Here is a 7,744-nt window from a genome sequence, read left to right as displayed (position 1 = left end):
AGAAAGAAAGAAAGAGAGAGAAAGAAAGACAAAAAGGAAGGAAGGAAGGAGAAAGAGAAAGAAAGAGAAGGAAGGAAGGAAAGAAAGAGAAAGAAAGAAAGAAGGAAGAAAGAGGAAGGAAGGGAAAGAAAGGAAAGGAAAGGAAGACAGAAAGGGAGGAAGGGAGGGAGGAAGGAAAGAGAAACAAAGCAAAAGAGAAGAAGGAAAGAAAAAAGAAGGAAAAAGAAAGAAAAGAAAGAAAAAAGAGAGAAAGAAAGAAAAAGAAAGAAAAAAGAAAGAAAAACAAAGAAAAAAGAAAGAAAGAAAGAAAGAAAGAGAAAGAAAGCAAGAAAGAAGCCTCAAGGAGTTCGTGACATTTCCAAGCTCACCCAAGTGAGCTTGGCCAAGTATGGAACTTGCAGAGTGCTTAAAGTGCTGGATGGACTCAATTCCAGGTCCATCTACCATTAAAATCCCCAAGCTCACTTGCTTCCAGGCTTTAAATGTGCTACTCCACTCCCAGCCAAGTGCCTTTAAAGAAGGCTTTCTCTGTGGATCTACTTTCTTACCTCTCATCCACTCAGCCTGCTGCAGCCTACTTTCTGCCCTCACCCTCTGAAGAAACGGCCTGCAGAAGGTCACTGGTGACCTAGGTTAATCCCACCAGCCTCTCCTCAGTTCTCACCCCACATGGCCCTTTGTGGCATTGACATTGCTAGCCATACTCACCTTCCCCTACCCTCCACCCTCTGCCACATCTGGCTGAGCCCCTTTCTCTCACCACTTCACCTCCCACCCTATAATCCCCACCTCAGGTCCCTTCTTCCAGGTGTCATTGGCCCTTTTAAAGGACCTGAGGACTCAGCTAAAGTTGGAAATCAGGAATCTGTGTGTGGGACTTCCTTGGTAGATGTAGGGGTGCTATGGGTCTAAATGTGTCCCCCTCAAATTCACGTGTTGAAGCTTAAATGCCAATGGAATAGTATTAAGAGGGGGGCCTTTTGAAGGTGATTAAATCATGATTCCTTATGAATGGGATTGATGACCTCATAAAAGAGGTCCGATGGAGCCTCTTTTGCCCTTCCCTCTCTTCTACCATGTGAGGACACAGCAATCATCTCTGTCTTCCTCCTCTGCTATGTGATGACACAGCAAGAAGGTGCCATATGAGGGACAGGCTCTCACAGACACTGAATCTGCTAGTGCGTTGATCTTGGACTTCCCAGCCTCTGGAGCTATGAAAAAATAACCCTCTGTTCTTTATAAATTACCTAGTCTGTAGTATTTTGTTGTAACAGCCCAACAGACTAAGACAAGGGGTAAGATATGGGGTGCAGTTCCAATGACCCAACTGTCCTCACACCTATACTGGGTGGAATTATAAAGGGTGGGGAAGAGTTATAGGTCAGAAACAAAGGGGCCAGAGATGGGGATTGGTATTGTCTCAAAAAGCAGAGACAGCTAGCTGGGCAGAAGGCAGAGATGGTGAAGTTCAAGGAGAAAGTAGGCTGAGGCCCTAGGAGAGGGTGCCCATGATACAGAAAAGGAATTACAGATGTCATTGAAATTACAGATGTCACTGATGGACATTTGGGTTGATTCCAAGTGACAGACTGGATTAAGAAAATGTGGCACATATACACCATGGAATATTATGCAGCCATAAAAAGGATGAGTTTGCATCCTTTGTAGGGACATGGATGCAGCTGGAAACCATCATTCTTAGCAAACTATCACAAGAACTGAAAACCAAACACTGCATGTTCTCACTCATAGGTGGGAACTGAACAATGAGATCACTTGGACTCGGGAAGGGGAACATCACACACCGGGGCCTATCATGGAGAGGGGGGAGGGGGGAGGGATTGCATTGGGAGTTATACCTGATATAAATGACGAATTGATGGGTGCTGACGAGTTGATGGGTGCAGCACACCAACATGGCACAAGTATACATATGTAACAAACCTGCACGTTATGCACATGTACCCTAGAACTGAAAGTATAATAATAAAAAAAAAGAAATTACAGATGTCAAGGAATTAAGACTCTAGATTGTTGGCCAGTTCATTGACTTAGACTCTGAAATCCCCTAAAATCATGACAGCAGGTGGATTTCACTTCCCTGACTTGTGTCCACAACTCATGTGAAGCTGTGTCCTCAGTAGCGATAAGATTTTGCATTCCCTAGGGCTTATCTTCCATCTTCCAGTTTGCCCAGAGCTCAGCATCCCTACTCCAGTTAAGCAGGGCCACAGATGCAATGCTGTACTGAGTAGGGTAACTCCAGGGGTGCCCTTCCCACAGACTACCCATTGGGGATCCTGAGACCACTCAGATAAGCACTTATTTAAAGAAGAGATGAATTCATTTCCTGTGTGTGTGTGTGTGTGTGTTTTGTGTGTTTTTTTTGTTTTTTGATGGAGTGTCGCTGTGTCGCCCAGGCTGGAGTGCAGAGGCACGATCTCAGCTCACTGCAAGCTCCGCCTCCCTGGTTCATGCCATTCTCCTGCCTCAGCCTCCCTAGTAGCTGGGACTACAGGCATCCGCCACCTCGCCCGGCTAATTTTTTTTATATTTTTAGTAGAGACGGGGTTTCACTGTGTTAGCCAGAATGGTCTCAATCTCCTGATCTCGTGATCTGCCCGCCTCGGCCTCCCAAAGTGCTGGGATTACAGGCATGAGCCACCGCGCCCGACCTCCTGTGTGTCTTATTCCAATTCAATTCAGCAGCATTCTTTGAACCCCTACTGATACCAGGCTCTGTGTGATGGACTAAGACAACTCACAATGAGAAAAGGGGCAAAGGGATAGCCTGCTGCCCAGGTGCTGATGTCCTCATTGATTCTCAGGGCAAAATCTCAGAGGGTTCCATATGTAGCCCTGGGCTCTCTCTTCTGGTCTCAGCATTTGCAAAGCCCAGCAACTCTTTAGCTTAATAAATGAGAGGAGGATTGTCTTGGTGAGACTGCTCAGGAATATTTGGCATCTCTCAGGTCCTGGCCCACACCCTCCCGAGTCACCAGGTGAATGAAGCAGAAACGTGTCTGTCTTGGGCAGACCTGTGGCTGCTTTCCCTCTTCATAGTCTCCAAATTGAGGGGGAGGGGCATTTACTGCTTTTCCCCTTGGCTTCACTCCTATCTCATTTCCTTCTGCAAGGAGTCTCAGGATCTCTTTTCATTTTCACATAGAAACAACCCCTGCCTCCAAACCCTTGGAGTATTTCTCAGAGAGTTCCATCTTGGCTGTTTCCTTCAGCATCGACAAAAGCTGGACCATCACAAGGGGCTTCTCCTCCTTATTTTTGAAAGAAGAGCACAAGTAAAGAGCCTTTCAAAGAGAGCCCCAAATGCTGACTTGCTACTCCCCCATTAAAGTCGGTGTTTGCCCTCACTCTGTCTTATTTTAAGCAGCGGTGCTTCCGTAGAGCAGAGCTAAAAATTCAGCAAGACAGGATAGGTCTTGGATGGCTGCCCCCAGGTCTGCCCTCAGAGACTTCCAGAAAAGCCTTTCTCTCTGTCACTTTGCCTGATTCGCCATTAACATTCCTGCAGCAGATCCTGGGTACCCAAGTTCTAGCTACATGAGCTATAAAATCCCAAGCAGAACTGGAGCATCAAATTGCTGTGGGTTCACTTTTGGCTGGCAGACCTCTTCTATGAGCACCATAACCACCAACACCATCCCCCCAACACACACAGAGAAATACAGCCTGAGGATAAGAAGCCACATTGAAGAGCTGAGGGTGCTGGTGAGGAAGGGACTGGTCCACCAGTCCCATGGGAAGGAGTCCCTTTAAAAAGGGGCAAGCTGTGATGTGGGAATGGAGCGGGGAAATCTAGAAACCCTCCATCAGACCTGCAGTCCCAGGACTCCGGTTCTGTTTAGACTCTTAGGTTAGTCCCCCTCATGAGAAATCCTGGAACTGGACCAGCTACTGTGATAACCTGCAACCCTGGGGACACATTCGGTTTGCAGATGTATTGCACAATATTGAGCAAATGTTGATTCAACATTTATAAGCTGGAAGTCACAGATTCACGTCTTCTTTTGGAGAAACAGTAGGTATTAGTACCCCAGGCCCTCGTGGCCAAATAGGCTGGGCCTTTTAGAGTGAGTGAGTGACAAGTTCGCACTTTCCACCGCTCCCTGTGACAGCCCTCATAAGAGGCCAGGTGCTCCTGACATTGCACGTGCACTGCTGTTTATTCTTATAGTGGAAAAACATTTCTCTATATACTCTTTGCCATCAAATGTGATTTCCCATACAGGACTTCCGTGACTTCTGAAAGTATTTGATTTTGCAACCCCTGATCTAAAGCACCTTGATTGGCCTGGATTGTTTCAATCACAAGGGATGGAAGATAAACCCACCCAATTTAAACAAAAATAAAAAGAGAGGCTGACAGGCTCCCGAAGCTGGGAAGGATTCCTGGGCAGTGACAGAATGGAAGGAGGGACTGCAGGAATCACAGAAAATGGCCACTGAACTCTGCCAGGACTCTCTCTCCAGCTCTTCTTCCTTCCTGTCTCTGTCTTTGGATGTTGGCCTCATTCTCTTTCAGCAGAGACACCTTTCCACGTGGTGAGGATCATGGCCACCAGAAGTCCCAATTTAGAAATCCCAGCAGAAAAAAGAGCTTCCTGTCTGCAGTTCTGAAAATCAATCCCAGGAAAGGATGCTGGCCTCACTTGGGTCATATGCTGTAGAGCTGCAGACTATTTTCTTTTCAAATCAAACACTTATGTAGCTAGTCACTGTTCTAAGCAGGTCACGAATATTAACTTATTTAAACCATATTTTAAAGAGCCTATGAGTTAGGTGTCATTACTGTCTCCATTGCAAATGAATAAAGTGAGCCCCAGAGATGTTAAGTGGCTATCCCAAGGCCACACAGCTATTAATTAATGAAGTTGACATTTGAAGCCAGGCAGCCTGGCTCCAGAGCCTATGCTTGCACCCCATTGTATGGTTGTGCAGGTTTGTACCACACAACTCCAGGAAAGCAACCACTGAACTTACACAGAGCATGACCTGCACAGGTGTTGTGAAGAGCCTGCATGTGCCTGAAATTTAATGACCAGTCCTAGAGAGGTTTACCTGTTTTGGATATTCTGGCTCAGTTTCTACATCTGTAAAGTGAGAGGATAAGGGTTATCTTCTGGGATTGTTAGGATTTGGGGAGATAAGTAACCATCTAGCATGGCTCTTGGCACAAAGAATGCTCTAGAAAAGGTCAGCCATTAAAGACTTAACTTTCTTCCTGGCTCTCATGGGCAGGCGTCATTCCCAGCCCTCTGCTCTCACTTATGACAACATCTAGTCTGTACCTCTGAGAATTACACAGGCCCTGCCACCTCTCCTAGTTTAGCCTTGGCTTTTTAGGATGAAACATAAGCCCTGCTTCCTGTTAAGGAGGGTTGCAAAGGGCAGGGAAAAGGTTGGGTGCTGAGTATGTAGGTGGATGGGTGGGTGGCAGCTGAGGGGAATCAGGGCAAGTGATTGAAGAACACCAGGTGCTTTTATGATGAACTGCGATGTGGGTGAATGAGATGAAATACAAAGGAAAAGGAGCAGAAAGAGAGGCAGGGAGAATGCAACTACCAAAACAAGTAAAATTCTATGACTGGTCATTGTGTTTTAGAGTAAAGGAAACTTAGAGATGATCTGGTTGAGAGGCTATTCAACGTTTTTTTTTTTTTTAAATAAGATCTTATGCAGGACCCAATTCTGCAAAATGGATAGAGGCAAGGTGCCCTGGATGGGTGAGGGCAGGGGACTTGGGGAGGGATTAGTTTGCCTTTCCTGTTGCCCTCCATGCAGGGCTCCTATGAACAAATTTTGAAAACCTGACCTGGGTCAATCTAAGATCCAACAACACCACAAATATTACCTACTTTGTTTGTACTCTACAAATAAATTAACTCATTATTCATGCCACAACTTAATATCTAAAGCAACGGTCATTTTATTTGCTAATGATTCTGTGGGGCAGCCATTTGGGCTGGGCTCATCAGGGTGGTTTTCTAAAGTTACTTCTGCAGCCACTGTCATCTAGAGGCTCAAATGGAGCTGGATCTTTTAAGATGACCTCACTCACATGTCTGGGGGTTGGTACTGGCTGTTGGCTGGGCTTCTTTCTATGTGTGGTCTCTCATCCTCAAGGAGGCTATTCTGGGATTCTTTATATGTAGTACCAAGTTCTAAGAGGCAAGAATGGAAGCTGAAAGGCCTCTTGGGCTAGAAAGTCACATAGAATCACTTTTGTTACATTCTACTGGTCAATGCGAGTAACAAGTTGCTTTACCCAGAATCAAAGAGTGGAAAAATAGACTCTTGATGAGAAGAATGTCAAAGTCACATGGAAAAGAGTTGTTTATACAGGAATGGGAGAACTTGTGACTAATTTTTCTTTTTTTTGCAACCTCCAGCATTGCCTTATTTTCCATAACCTTTTTTCAATAAACTTGGCATGTATCTGGGTACAGAAACTTATAGTATGTGTGGGAGAATGTGGCAAACTCTGCTAGTTCTCTACTCATTATTCATTCTCCTTTTTTTTTTTTTTTGAGACAGAGTCTCTCGCTCTGTCACCCAGGCTGGAGTGCTGTGGCCGGATCTCAGCTCACTGCAAGCTCCGCCTCCCAGATTCATGCCATTCTCCTGCCTCAGCCTCCCGAGTAGCTGGGACTACAGGCGCCGCCACCTCGCCCGGCTAGTTTTTTGTAGTTTTTAGTAGAGACGGGGTTTCACCGTGTTAGCCAGGATGGTCTCGATCTCCTGACATCGTGATCCGCCCGTCTCGGCCTCCCAAAGTGCTGGGATTACAGGCTTGAGCCACCGCGCCCGGCCTCTTTTCTTTTTTTTAAAATTTTTCCGTTTTTTTTTCTTATTAACACAACCTCAGTTACTTTTTCTCAGAGTGGCAATGTGCCCAGTTACAAATATTCATATCCTCAGATTCCCTCACAGCTGGGGTCACTACATGACCCAGTTTTGGACAATGAATGTAACTAGAAGTTTCCTGGGCAGGGGCTCCAGGAAGGCTGTTAATTTCTGGATAAAAGGGAACAGATTCAGTGGCAATTGCCTTTTTTCTTTTTCCCTTTTTCCTTTCTGTCTTGTTCTTGTCACATATGCCACATTTAAGGGTAGAGCAGCCATCCTGAAATCATGAGAATAATGAAAAAAATGGCAGAATGGAAGAAGTGAAGAAACCCGATCTCTAATGGCATCACGGGACCCCTATTCTGGTCCTGGACTCCCTACCTCTGGCTTCTTTTTGTCTAAGAAAAATAAACCCTAACTGGTTAAGTCACTCGAGTTGTGGTTTCTTCTACCGAAACTGGAAGTGATGAGGAGATGAGGCTGAGAAAGAAGTCAGGAGGCTGACCACAAAGATCCATGACTATTAAGAAGACACCATAGCTGCTATGAAAACTGAAATGAGTTTCTACCTTTTAGGTGCATAGGGATTTGTGTGTATTTGGATGTGCATGAGTCTAGACAGATGTGAGTTTGGGTGTGGGGGTGAATGTGTGTATGTAAGGAAATGCTATAGCTGTTGCGAAATTTAAAATCAAATCAGAGTCCAGGTTTTTAAAAACTGAAATAACAAGTTAAAAATGGAAAGGTGGCCAGGCGTGGTGGCTCATGCCTGTAATCCCAGCACTTTGGGAGGCTGAGGTGAGCAGATCACGATGTCAGGAGATCGAGACCATCCTGGTTAACACGGCGAAACCCCGTCTTTACTAAAAATACA

Source organism: Trachypithecus francoisi, unplaced genomic scaffold, assembly GCF_009764315.1.
Source record: "Trachypithecus francoisi isolate TF-2019V2 unplaced genomic scaffold, Tfra_2.0 Lachesis_group3, whole genome shotgun sequence".
NCBI classification, from domain to species: domain Eukaryota; kingdom Metazoa; phylum Chordata; class Mammalia; order Primates; family Cercopithecidae; genus Trachypithecus; species Trachypithecus francoisi.
The sequence above is the reverse complement of the archived record's forward strand: the minus strand, read 5'-3'. Positions refer to the sequence as shown.